The following is a 12666-nucleotide window of genomic DNA, read 5'->3' on the forward strand; positions in this document are numbered from 1 at the left end:
CTCTGCCTTGTATGGATAAAAGTAGGCTTCTTTATTTGACTCCTCCTTAAAATCACATGACCATCAAAACAGGGTAAAGGATCACAAGAAATCTTAAGTGTTTCAAGTCTCACCGACTCAATGATTAAGAGCTTACTTTTTTCCATACAAGGGGGAGTTGCTAATAATTTTTCCAAGGATTTTGCATTCACTTGTGCTGCCAGCATGCCGGCTTCAAGATTGTGCACTCCCAGGGGAGCCGGATAATATAATCTGAACTGTGCATAATGGGGCACATTTACTTACCAGTCCCTGGCGTGTTCCCCGATCCAGAATGTCTGGGTATAATGCATTGTGCCGCGATTCACTTAGAGCATGCGCACCCGATTTCCTGCATGTGTTGCTTCCCTGCTCAGGTCCGCCGGAGTTCACCATCTTCCTCCCGGTGTATGTAAGTGCATTGTCTTGCGACACAATTTTAAAGTTAAATACCGCGCTCAGTACGAATCCGTCCGATCGTCTGACAGTCCGCACCCCGATTTCTGTTGCGTGAAATCCGGCGCGATTACGCCAAAATCTGATCGCGTGCTACAAATCCCCTTCTAAATAGCTGTCACAGCGGCGCGAATCCTCAAAATTTCCAAAATCTGACTAAAGTGTATTCCGCAGACCCTTAGTAAATAAGCCCTAATATGTATGTCCAGCTAATTACAGTTCCAGGTTTTATGTGTTGCATGTATCTGTCCTTGTCTGCAGGACCTGATGTATATAAGATGTACACTGCTTCTCTTGACAGTTTTGTCTGTTTTTTATCTTTATCATAGCAAATTAATGTGTAAACATCAGATTTAAAAATGTATTTTTCTTTTTGAAGAGGACAGGAATACAAGAGGAAGCTGTTTTTTACTCCACAATTTTGGACTGGGCAGCCTCCCAGATTGAGCAGTTTAGTGTGCCACCTCTTAGTGTTTTGGTATCCAACTGCGTTTGCTTTCTATGCAGTCGTTTCAGAAAGACGGTCAGTGGTTAAATTGAATTAAAGGACAAATTAAAATGCTCTGCACACATCACAGGGAGTGTTGGCAGAGAGGACTGTGGGAATATTAGTAGTTCATGGCATATGGTTCACATTATGAGTTCAATACAGCTAGAATTTAGTACAGTTGTCTTTGTAATCCAGGACTGTACTGCCTGTACTCATACATTGAATACTTTCTGATGACTAGATGCTATGGAGGATGTTCTGCTTTATGTTCATTTGAACTCTCCTCTGTGTGCTCCGATTAGCTGTTTCAGGCAGCCTCCACCTATCTGATACCAATAGTCTATCTTAAGGATAGGTGTTTCATATGATACCCTGTGGATACAGCCTCATTAAACTTAAAAAAGGGGCGGACTAGTGTCCATCTGGTTGCCTAAATAGAAGTTAAAGAAAAGTAAAATTGATTTAAAAAAACAGTACAAACGGACTCAGGTACATATACAGTAAATGAGGCTTTTCTGGTGTGCTAATTAGGCCTTCCATCTATCAATATTCATGAAGATATATGTGATTACAAACAGGAACTGGAAAGATGTCTTAGAACCAAATTAAAATTGCTTACATATATCACCAGTAACTTACACACCCCAAGGAAACTGACCAGAACTTAGGAAGCGAGTGTTTTGTAAATCACAAGATAATGTTAATCATGTCAAAGTATTCTTCTCCTCCAGTTTGGTGGGGATTGTCTCAAACTGCAGTGTCCAAAAAAAACAATAGCTATAATGCAGCATATACAGGATGATGTGTCACTTCCCATTTCCACTTCCTACCCGTGGCATACAACAATAACAACACGTGGGAAATAACTCTATGGGCCGAGCTAAGGAGATTGTATTGTATTACATTGCTTGAGATACTAACTTCTTGCTTTGTGGCTTGCTTTGAAGCTCATTAATCCCTATGTGAAAACTTTGGGCTCAAAAACGTGATGGACATCTGGACTGTCAGACATGATGTCAAGTACCGTTAAAGACAGTAAAAAAAACTGGCTGATGTGTCATCTGCAGATAGGTGGTGATGGATAATTGATCAAGAAGTAGACATTTGTCCCCAATGCTCAGTGACTGAATCATTATCTGATTCATTGGAGCCTGAGATATAGCCTACAGCACCAAAGTCCTGAGTCTATCATCCAAACACCTCTCATAGAAAATTATATTATTTTGTATCTTATATCCCTGGGCTGAAAGGTATAACTTTTAGTCAATGGCAATCTGAGGTGTATGACTATATAGTGACTGTAGAGGGACATGTTATTTGTGGTTGTTAATTGTTGTCATAGTTATATTCCTACCTTTCATGCAGTCCATGTGTCAATCAGATTAATGGCTTCAAAACTCAACTTGGCTGCACAAAATTGAGATACTGCATTCAGTTGAGTTGAGTTCTGGCATGTAAATCCTGCTGTTTGGGGGCAGAAGTCTACTATGTGCAACCTTCCTCAGTAATAGTGAATTCAGTGACTTGGTTTCTTAGGATTACAGTGAAAGTTCAGAAGCTGAACTGCTGGAGACTGCTCAGTCATGGTGGTGTTGAATTTGTCTAGTGCTGAAGTGCTTTGCTTCGGGTCAGGAATAGAGTGCTGACAAGGTCTTGCTTGTGTAAAAGAGTAATTTGAGACTCTTGAAACCCATGTGCAGTCAACCAAAGCTAGCTTATGGCTTAGCCTCAGGAAGGGTTTTATATTTCGGTGATATGTCATTAACTACAACTTGCTTGTGTCACCAAAGGAAACTACCAACATGCGACTCCTAAACCTGAGTCTACATCAAACACTTATATAAAGGTATCCATTGTGTCTGTGCAGCTCTCCCCATTGTGTCATTCTATATACATTTACTGTTTTATCAAGACCTGTATGACCTATGACTCAGCAATGATGGTTAAAGTAGTTCAGCAACATCTAAAAAGTAACATTTCTATGATGCACAACCTTACTAGTGATAGTGGGGGGCAAATGATGGAGGTAGTGAACCAGAAGCAAGATCTGCATCTTTTCCATTGTACATTAAAGGGGCTGGCCACATTACCTCATGTTTGTTTGTACTGTGTATGTAAGTGTGGGGGCTGGGGTAGTCGGTAATTGAACAATTTGAATCTATTAACAATTCTGCACCTCTTTCTTGATATGTAAAGTGAAGCCTCCTGTCTTTTACGTCATCAGTCAGACATTCCTGACCACAAAATGGCTGCAGGTGGAGAGTCACGTGATCTCTATCAGACCATGAACAATCGTCCTACCAGTTTATGAGATTTTATCCGCAGGATGTTTCCGGTATTGCAGTGTCGTCGCTTTCACTTTATTCTATATTCTTACCCTTTATTCTTTGACATAATATGGACTACTTTAGCATTTCATTCTTATATAAAATTCTATTGGCATCATTAGTCTTACCCCTGTACAACTGTATGTGTATGCAGGTACGAGCTGCCTAAGACTGCTAGACTTATGTTACAGTCTGTAATAAAACCAAACCCATCCACTGCATCTAGGGAGATTGTGAGTGACAGCATTTACATATAAGCTGTGTTCTGTTCTACAGCCCTCTGGTGTATGTTACTTGTTGCTTTGTTCTTGTTAAAATGGTTAAAGTCTGCTGATACAGCAATTGTCTTACCTCTGTTGGTTCATAAATCTGAAAAGGAAAGTATTCTGTCTGGCATTTGCAACATTTGAACGTTTTTCTGGATACTTTTGGTTTGGATGTATATTTTCTTTGAGTCTGGGTATGGAAGGACTTTGCTTGGGTACTCTGACTTCCTCAAGGTCAGCTGGTTGAAGCGCAGTATTTCTAGAAGTACAATAAGTTAATTGTCTACAATTGACATGTTTTACTTCTGGAGTCTCTGGTGATCAGATAGAGACTGTTTACACTAATAATCCAATAACACTGGATAGAAACTTACTTCCGTTCCATCATTTTGACAGTTGCATATTGTTTCAGTCCAGCCTCATGTCACTATACTGCAGTTTAAAGCCACAGTATTAAATATTTGGAACTAATCTCGAGAATGTTAACATAAAATTGGAAGTCTGTCTGTATTTGCTCATACCTTGAATTCAAACTCCCTGCCATCCATCTTTATAATAATTTTTTTATTTATATAGTGCACATAGATTACACAACGTTGCACATTTATCCTGGGAATAAGATACAAAAGTTTTCTTCAAATGAGTGACAGAAAGGCTAGAAAAATGTCTGCCTTTCATATTATAGCAAAATGGGCGCAGGACCGGCATGGGGGGGGGGAGTGGATGGATTTGAAGCCTGGCGTTCAAAAACACCAGTCTTAATGTATTTTCCCCAATTGTGCAGTGGCCAAACATAGAATTGCAGCTCAGTCGCATATGCAGTAATAATAAATAAGTTATTAATGGGATAAATATTTTGGACGTTTTCACCTTGTCTTCCATCGCACAAAATCTTTCTTTCAGTGAATTCCATCTGCCCAGGGCTAGTGAGCACATTCCTGACAGATCAACTGGAATGTATGAAGATAATGTTAGGTCATGTTTGTTTAACAGCCATTTTAATCCTTCAACACATTTAAGGTGCCTTCTTATTAGCAATAGTTCTAAATGTGTACAATTCAGATTCATTTTATGGTCAGAAAAAATATACTTAATAACCAACCTGAAATTGAGAATTTTAATTGTTTTTTCATATTATTCCCTAAATCAGAAACAGATCATACAACCCACTGGAGATTACTTGGCTTTCATGTAGAGATTAAGAGCTAAACTTTCTAATGGGCAGGATGCCCATGATCACGCCAGTGGGGCATCATGCCCATTTGTAACATGATCCCTTTTGGGATTGAATGTTTGTTAAGGATTGATATCCAGGTTCTTTTGTTCAGGAGAGATTGGTATCTTTGCTCAGGAAAAAGTAAATTTCCTAGCAGAAAGACATTTTCCATATTTACTTAGAAATGGTTGAAACAGATTTTTAAATTAAATCAATAACATTTTAGTAAGGCCAATGAGCATTACATTTTAGAGAGGGGCTCCTTTAGTGAAGAGCCCCATTGTGTTATAAGGGGTCCAACACTAAGAGCGGCAGAATATAGAGAATATCCAGCTACACTTACACTTTAGATTTTGCTTTCCTCCAAACCTCTTAGGTGCTGAAAAGCGGCCAAGGATCAGGCACATGGCAGAGTATAATACTCCCTTGCTAAGTTATGTCCCTCTTAGTGGCCCCCGCTGAGTATAATGCCCTTTGCCTGTGACATACTACACTAAAAGGCTTTTTAATGTGACCCACCAACTAATAATGCCCCTTCCTTTTAGTCCTTTAAGATAAATGCCCCTTTTTATGTAAACCTTTATTTAAGCTCCCTTTCCTGTAACACCCTTTATAATATTTCTCCATCTTTATATTTCTTTCTTTTATGATACCCTTACTCCACACACACACATACTTCTTTCCATTACATTTACATGACTGGGTCAATCTGAGGTGCAGTACCAGAAAAGCTGCACATATACACATATAAACACATATATACACAGTCATTAAGAGAGGTGATCGGCACTGGTGCACACTTTGCAGGCCTGTGCCCATCTACTCCAGGAGATTGGCTTAGATCTTAGTGATCTTTTACACCAGGTTCCCTTTAAGCTTCCCAATTTATTGATATAAAAGTAAAAACTTTTTTTGCAAAAATGTAGGAAAAAAAGGTCTAAAGGATGCAATTAGGTGCATAGAGAGGGCTCACAAGCTCATCCCTCTACATAAAGGAAATGTGACTGTTTTATTATGTAAAACATATTCGGGAGCCTCTCCAAGGTCCCATATTGTCATTTGTACAATATCCTACAGCCTAAAAGGGATACCTAACACATCCCCTCGTCCCAAAATGACAGATTTATCAATATGTGAAAATAATCATTCCATACAGTGAATGCCATAATGGAAAAATCCAAATTTCCAAAATGACCACTTTTTGCAAACCATAAAACAGTTATCAACATGGTATCAGTGAAATTTTCTTACTGATTCTGCAAAAAATGACACCTTTCAGCTCTGTATGCCAAAGTCTGAAAAAGTTATCGGAAGCAGAATTTTGCAATGGCAACATTTTTCTATTTGCAAAGTTTTTAGATTTGTTTCAGTTTTCAGTTTTAAGATATAGCAAAACTATATAAATGCGGTATCTGTGTGATCTGACTGAGCCAAAGAATACATGGACTACACATGGAAAGTCATAAAATAAATGCCCAGTGAACATGAGGAAACAGTATTTTGTCAGTTCCCTTGCATAAGGATTTTATTTACAGCTTTCTATTACATTGCACAGAATAATAAATGAAGGCACTAGGAAGTACAATTTGTCCAGCAAATAACACGCTTGATTAGAAAAGATTTTGGTCCTGAAGGCATAATAAATGTTGCCCTTAAACTTTTGTGATTGTCATGTCCTCTCCACTCTGTTCTTTTTACACTCTGCTAAATGTCATTTATAGGTTTGTTTTAAAGAAAAGGGCTCATACAAAAGTTTAGACAATTCCAAAGTCAGAACATGATCTGAGAGTAGCTAACTATGGACCCTAAGAACCCCCAAGCTGGAAGTATTTAGACATAATTCAGATCAAAACTGCTGAGAACAATGTTGCCTGTTTTTAGGGGCAATCAGAAACGTATCTAGTGGAGTGTGCGGCTACTTCCTGACTGAACTGGCAAACACAGAGGAGCCATTCACTTATTTCCATAAACCCAAGACATTTATTTTCTCCAGGAAGCAGTGAGGTGCAACAGGTGTAGCATGACAAGGTTTTAGTTACTTACATAAGATTTTGTGAATAGGAGTTAGATAGAAACATGTTTAACAGATGTACAACCTCTTCTCCTCACTACTTACACAGTTTAGTTAATATAGCCTAATGCACACACACATACAGTACATATATATATATATATGTGTGTGTGTGTGTATAGTTAATTCATGGCCTTATCTAATTCTTAGGGTTCCTTCACATGGGTGTATGCAGCCGTACATACCTCCCCCATAGACAGCAATAGGCCCATGGAGCGATACGGTGGCGCACGTGTGTCCTATCTTTCCGCATGTGCACCGTCGTATGCCGTGCATCTCTATGGAGAGGGGAGTGGTCAGCCCTCCTCCTCTCCAGCATGGCGGGTGTGTGCCTTAAAGAGGACCTGTCACCAGATTTTGACCCCCTGACTAACAATGCCTGCTGATAAAGGCTTACAAGTCCTGCCCACATCACCTAAAATTAGCTGCCAGTGGGGCACTGTACCTTAGTTATATCTGTTTTCCTGATATTGAAATTAGCTTTTCTGACTCACTGCCTAGTGGTTGTGACTCTTTTCTCTCTCAGGCTTGCAGTGAACCCTGCCCCATTATTCTGACTGACAGCTCTGTGTCTCTTCAAATCACTGCCCTGCTTCCTTGTACTTAGGGGCCGTCTGCTAATATTCAACTACAGACATATAATGCTCTATGTACAGATGGGAAAGATTGTGTAAATTTTTTTACACTGTGCCTTGTGTTACATATATGACAGGTGACCAGTGACATCATCGCAGGTCCTTCAGCCTTCTAAGAATAGCAAACAGTACACCATGTATATGATCAGATGAAGTCACAGCATGATGAAGTCATATCGTTAGTTACATGCATGAGGTACAGTTTGCTTTTGTTAAGAGGCTAAAGGACCAGAGATTATGTCACTCTGGTCACATGGCATGAACTGTGACCAAGAAGGATGCCAAGTAATATAAAATAAAAGGTTATTTATTTGGATGTAAGCGAAACAATTTTTAGCTAAAAGAAGGGTGTCAGTTAATAGGGCTCTATAGGAACTTCTCACTGGCTGTATATGTGCAAATGTGGTGACAGGTTTCCTTTAAGCTTCCCACTATCATTTCTCTTTGCAATATAATGTTGTTATGAATAAAATATAAATTTCAAGCACAGTTTTCTGCCAACCTCAGCATAGTGAATTTTAGGAGTGAACCATCCGGTAAAGATGAATTTGCATTAACTTTATTCTGTTTTGGGCTGGATCTATTCCAAAGTTTTACAGAAATGTAGCCTTTACAAGATGCAGCTTTCAAAGCAAAAACCTGTTGTGTTTAAAAAAAACAGAGATGTGGAATCTGTCTCTTATATACTCTTTACCAATATAATCCACATTGGGCTCCAAAGACTTTGTTACACATTGGTAATTGGAGAAGACCGCTGCATTTTTTCTCACTGTTAAACTGGTAAATTGCAGTATTACTGGTTGCATTCCCGTGTAACTTTTGGTAAATTTATATCTGTTAAACTTGCAATCCCTGAGAATTATATGAATTTAACAAAATGCACTGATTTTTGAGAGATTGGACATCCATGTTTATGGAGCTGTCCTAAATTCAAAAGAGCACTCAACTATGTATTTCTTCCTTTAGACTTTCAAATATGCTTGCCCCATAGAAGTCTAAATATATTGGGGCACATTTACTAAGGCACATGCACCGGTATTTTTTAATGCAAACATGTACATGTATTTAAGAAGGGTCCACGCGACATCTGTGTAGCATGCAACTGTTTTGTGGCTCGGCTGCACTATTCTTCATGCAACACAAATTTCTGGCCTGAAGTGGGTGTTCGAGTGCTCAGTTGGAGCGTGCGCCAGATTCAACATCCAAAGGTCTACAGAAATGTGTTGCACGCCCAATGTTAAAGGTGCACCAAAAAAAAGTGGTGCACTCTGTCTGGGCAGTGCAATGGGCACCAAATTCATGAAGAACGTGCGCCAGAAATCCTGAATCTGAGCACCCTGCGCTATACACAGTTGTGCACATTACAGAGGCAAACTGCACATAGTACAAAATGCACTGTTCTTAGTAAATGTGCCACACAATCTGTTTAATTGTATGCATTTACATTTTTATTCAGCCCATGTACTGATATGGGCAGTGTTTATTCAGTTCTATTTAAGTTCTCACAAACCCAGCAGAAATGGTTAAGGATTCAGACTCATTTTTCATTTGTGAACCTGTAAATGTGGAGACAATGTGGAGACAAGAGTGTCATTAAGCCCTCTTCACTAGGACAATAATTGTCTGAGATGTCTGAGAGGTGAGGAGGTTATTCAGTTTGTGAGAAAGGAGACACAAGTGCTGAGTCATTTGATATGTACAGGCCCCACTAATGAACCATACAAAGAATATTCATAATGAATGGCAGATCACATGTTATTGCGTTTTCTTTTGCTGTTTAACAGGGGGAGGGGGTGGATGCTATGCATAGAACTTTGTTTAAAGGGATATTCACATCTTGGCATATGAATCTAAAGGAAATCTACCACCAGGATCAAGGATTGTAAACCAGGCACACTTACATGCTGGTGTGTGCCTCTCTGCCTGGATAAGCTCTTCTTTTAGCTTCTTATTATCTTGTTTTCACAAAAAGCTAAGGGCACCATTGATAATAATTGAGCAAGCAGTGCCTCAGGTTTATTTGCATATTTTTTTTTAAAGCAGAAGCTCAAAAAAGAGTGGATCCTGGCAGAGGGGGCTCACACCAGCATGTAAATGTGCTTGGTTTGCAATCCTTCATCCAGGTGGTAGATTTCCTTTTATTCATCTGCCATATAAATTACATGTCTGTGTTTCCAAAGGACTCCAGTTGACGTTTCCACTTGTTCTCTTTGAAGTCTACTTTGCTTGTGAGGTCATATGGTCTGGTCGCTTTATCATTCAAGTTAAAGATTTTAATATAAAAAAGAAGAAATACTCTATATACCCACATTTAATTGAATTCATTTGCTATATATATTTATACAGGCGGTCCCCTACTTAAGGACACCTGACTTACAGACAACCCATAGTTACAGACAGACCCCTCTGACCTCTGGTGAAGCTCTCTGAATGCTTTACTACAGCCCCAGACTGCAATGATTAGCTGTAAGGTGTCTGTAATGAAGCTTTATTAGTCCCATTACAGCAAAAAAATGTTAAAACTCCAATTGTCACTGGGGCCAATTTTTTTTTTGTCTGGATCTACAAGTATAAAATATACAGTTTCGACTTACATACAAATTCAACTTAAGAACAAACCTCCGGACCCTATCTTGTACGTAACCCGGGGACTGCCTGTATATATATATATATATATATATATATATATATATATATACATATATATATATATATATATATATATATATATATACACATTTCTTCAGTTGCATGCGGGTAAAAAACTGTACCCGCCCCACATTTAGCAGTATTGAAGTGCCCAACCTCCTGGATTCTGTGTTTATTACCACAGAATGGCTGCAGTAACATGTAGTAACTTCTAGACATTTCATTTCATATGCAAAAACTATTTTTTGTTTTGTGCAATCTCTGCAGCAGAAGTTGTCGTATTCAAAACAACTATCTTGTTTGTAAGGGAAAATATGACTGTGTTTATAGGAAATTATTTTCACACAGGAACATTTTTTTTAAATAACATCCAATTGAAGAAATGTTCACGTATCGTAGATTAATTTAATTAAATGTGAATGTCCACTTGGGAATACCCCTTTAACAAGAATTAATTATTTATTGTTTTGAGTAGATATATGTAAATCTTAAATGACAAAGCAATCGTACGACATCATGTGCAAAGTGGATTTATAAGGGAACAAATGGAAAAGTCTCCTGCAGTCCTTTACTATGGAGACACAGGGATTACTGTATTTATGCTGAGGTCATCTGATGCTCCATGTGGCAACCTAGGCCTTTGTTTTTCCAACAAGGAAGCTACAATTTATTAGTTTGGATTGAGCATACCTCAAAGTTTTTTTCCTGAAACTCAAACCAGTTCAGAGTTTCTTTCTAAATATAATGTTTATGACAAAAAACACCAATAAGATTTACCATGCATTTACAATTTTGTTGTGATTTTGCCATTTCTGGGAAACTATGAATCATTGTAACCCACTAAAAGGCCCCATCCTCATAGCCATGTGTGCAGTACAGGCCGCAAATTGGAAAGTTTGCGGCCTGTATTACACAGATGGGCATGGGACGTTGAGTACCATTCAGTCCACTGTAACTGAGAGGCTTTTTCTCAGGGGTATAACTTGAGGGGGTGCAAAGGGCGCGGTCAGAAACAGACACAAGAGGATTAGGGGGCCCATAAGATATCACTTTCCCATATGAAAAGCCTAGTACTATAAACCATACATTATTGTCAGGGGCCTGGCACAGACGTTGCACTGGGGCCCATCAGCTTCAAATGACGCCACTGCTCTTTCTTTGCATGCGCCATGCATCTCCGCACCATGGCTGTGAACAATATACCTCTATGGGCCTCCTCATATAGGGTGTTATTCATGGCCTTGGCCACGATGCAAAACTAAGGGCAGATTTCTACTCCTACTTGAGTTAGAGGCTCGGGCAGTCTCTTCTCCTGTCATTGACATGTGAGTGGAGCTTACACTCCGATGACACAAGGGGCGCAAACAGGAGACCTCAGCCTACTTGTTTACGGCCTGTGAATGCTGGCCCTGCGGTGTCCCATTCTGCCCCCAGCCACACCCCCCATGCCCACTTAGTGTGAAGGTGGTGTAAAGGGAAAATAATCTCAATACCTAGCGGTTTGCTAGTCATGCCGATTATGTCAAGCAATGATCAATGTCTCTCTGCCTAAACATGTTATTTGTAGTAAACAGCTCGAAAAAAGGAGAAACCATGTACTTCCAAAAGGACCCATAATACTACATTGTGCATGAGGACATTGGCTAAAAAAAACAACTTTTTAAATAATTCCGAAGTCTTGGAGTGACTTTATAAATGAAAATAAATGATTGAGCAGTGCTATGATGTGAAGATCACATATGGGTGTCATAATGCACAGCTGAATGTCTTTAAGTCCTGGCAATTTAATTATAGCTTCTTGAAGGGAACAGTTTGGATTCACACCTACCCCCTAGGCAGTCATTGGGGAACAAGTACCAACAAATTATTGCAGTTACCTCTAAAAATATATATTTGCACATATGCATATGTTGATGAAATATTTGACTGAATGACTAATGTAAGCTTTATCGTTTGCACCCTGCATTCTGAAAGAAAGCCTTTTTTTTTAGAAAACAGAAATGATATCCATAATTCTTTGACCATATACCTCCATAACTTTATGTTAGATGATGTCTGGAATAATGTCAGCTTAGTCAGAAAGAAAACACTTATCCGTTTGGTTGATGGAAAATATTTCGTTATATGAGGTTATAAGTGAGCAATTATACATGGTAAATAGGGGAAGTGGGATCAGTTACACTTCAGCTATTACAATTAAGAGACAATTGTAACCAATTGCACATAAAGGAGACTTTATCCTTGATTAATACATTTATGTAGTTCCCATTCAACCGGCCAAATTCAGTTGGTTCAGGATCCCATCCACTGTTTAAGGGACCCATTCTATTAGTCCACCAAGTGTCGGAAGGGAAGACTTTGTCAATTAAGGCCGACTTGCAGGTGTGTGGAGACTTGCAGCCATTGAGGCTCCACAAGGGGATTTAAAGAGAACCCGTCAGGCAAAATAACCCCCTAAACTAAATATATTTTCATAAACTGCCATTAGAAAGCACTGTCTCTATCCCTTCATTGTCCCTCTACATGCCTCTAAACCTA

The 12666-nt window shown here is 39.0% G+C and overlaps 2 protein-coding genes across 6 annotated transcripts in view; one reads left to right on the forward strand and one right to left on the reverse strand.

Annotated features, from left to right (window-relative positions):
- The window catches only part of CCDC28A (coiled-coil domain containing 28A), a 64039-nt gene extending 62060 nt beyond the window's left edge, over positions 1-1979 (reverse strand). The window contains exon 1 of the mRNA XM_072141414.1: positions 1886-1979. The gene's annotated coding sequence lies outside the window, so the exon portion shown is untranslated. The remainder of the gene's footprint in view (positions 1-1885) is intronic.
- The window catches only part of NHSL1 (NHS like 1), a 140314-nt gene that overhangs the window by 18437 nt on the left and 109211 nt on the right, over positions 1-12666 (forward strand). The window lies entirely within an intron of this gene.

Source organism: Engystomops pustulosus, chromosome 3 (assembly GCF_040894005.1).
Source record: "Engystomops pustulosus chromosome 3, aEngPut4.maternal, whole genome shotgun sequence".
NCBI classification, from domain to species: domain Eukaryota; kingdom Metazoa; phylum Chordata; class Amphibia; order Anura; family Leptodactylidae; genus Engystomops; species Engystomops pustulosus.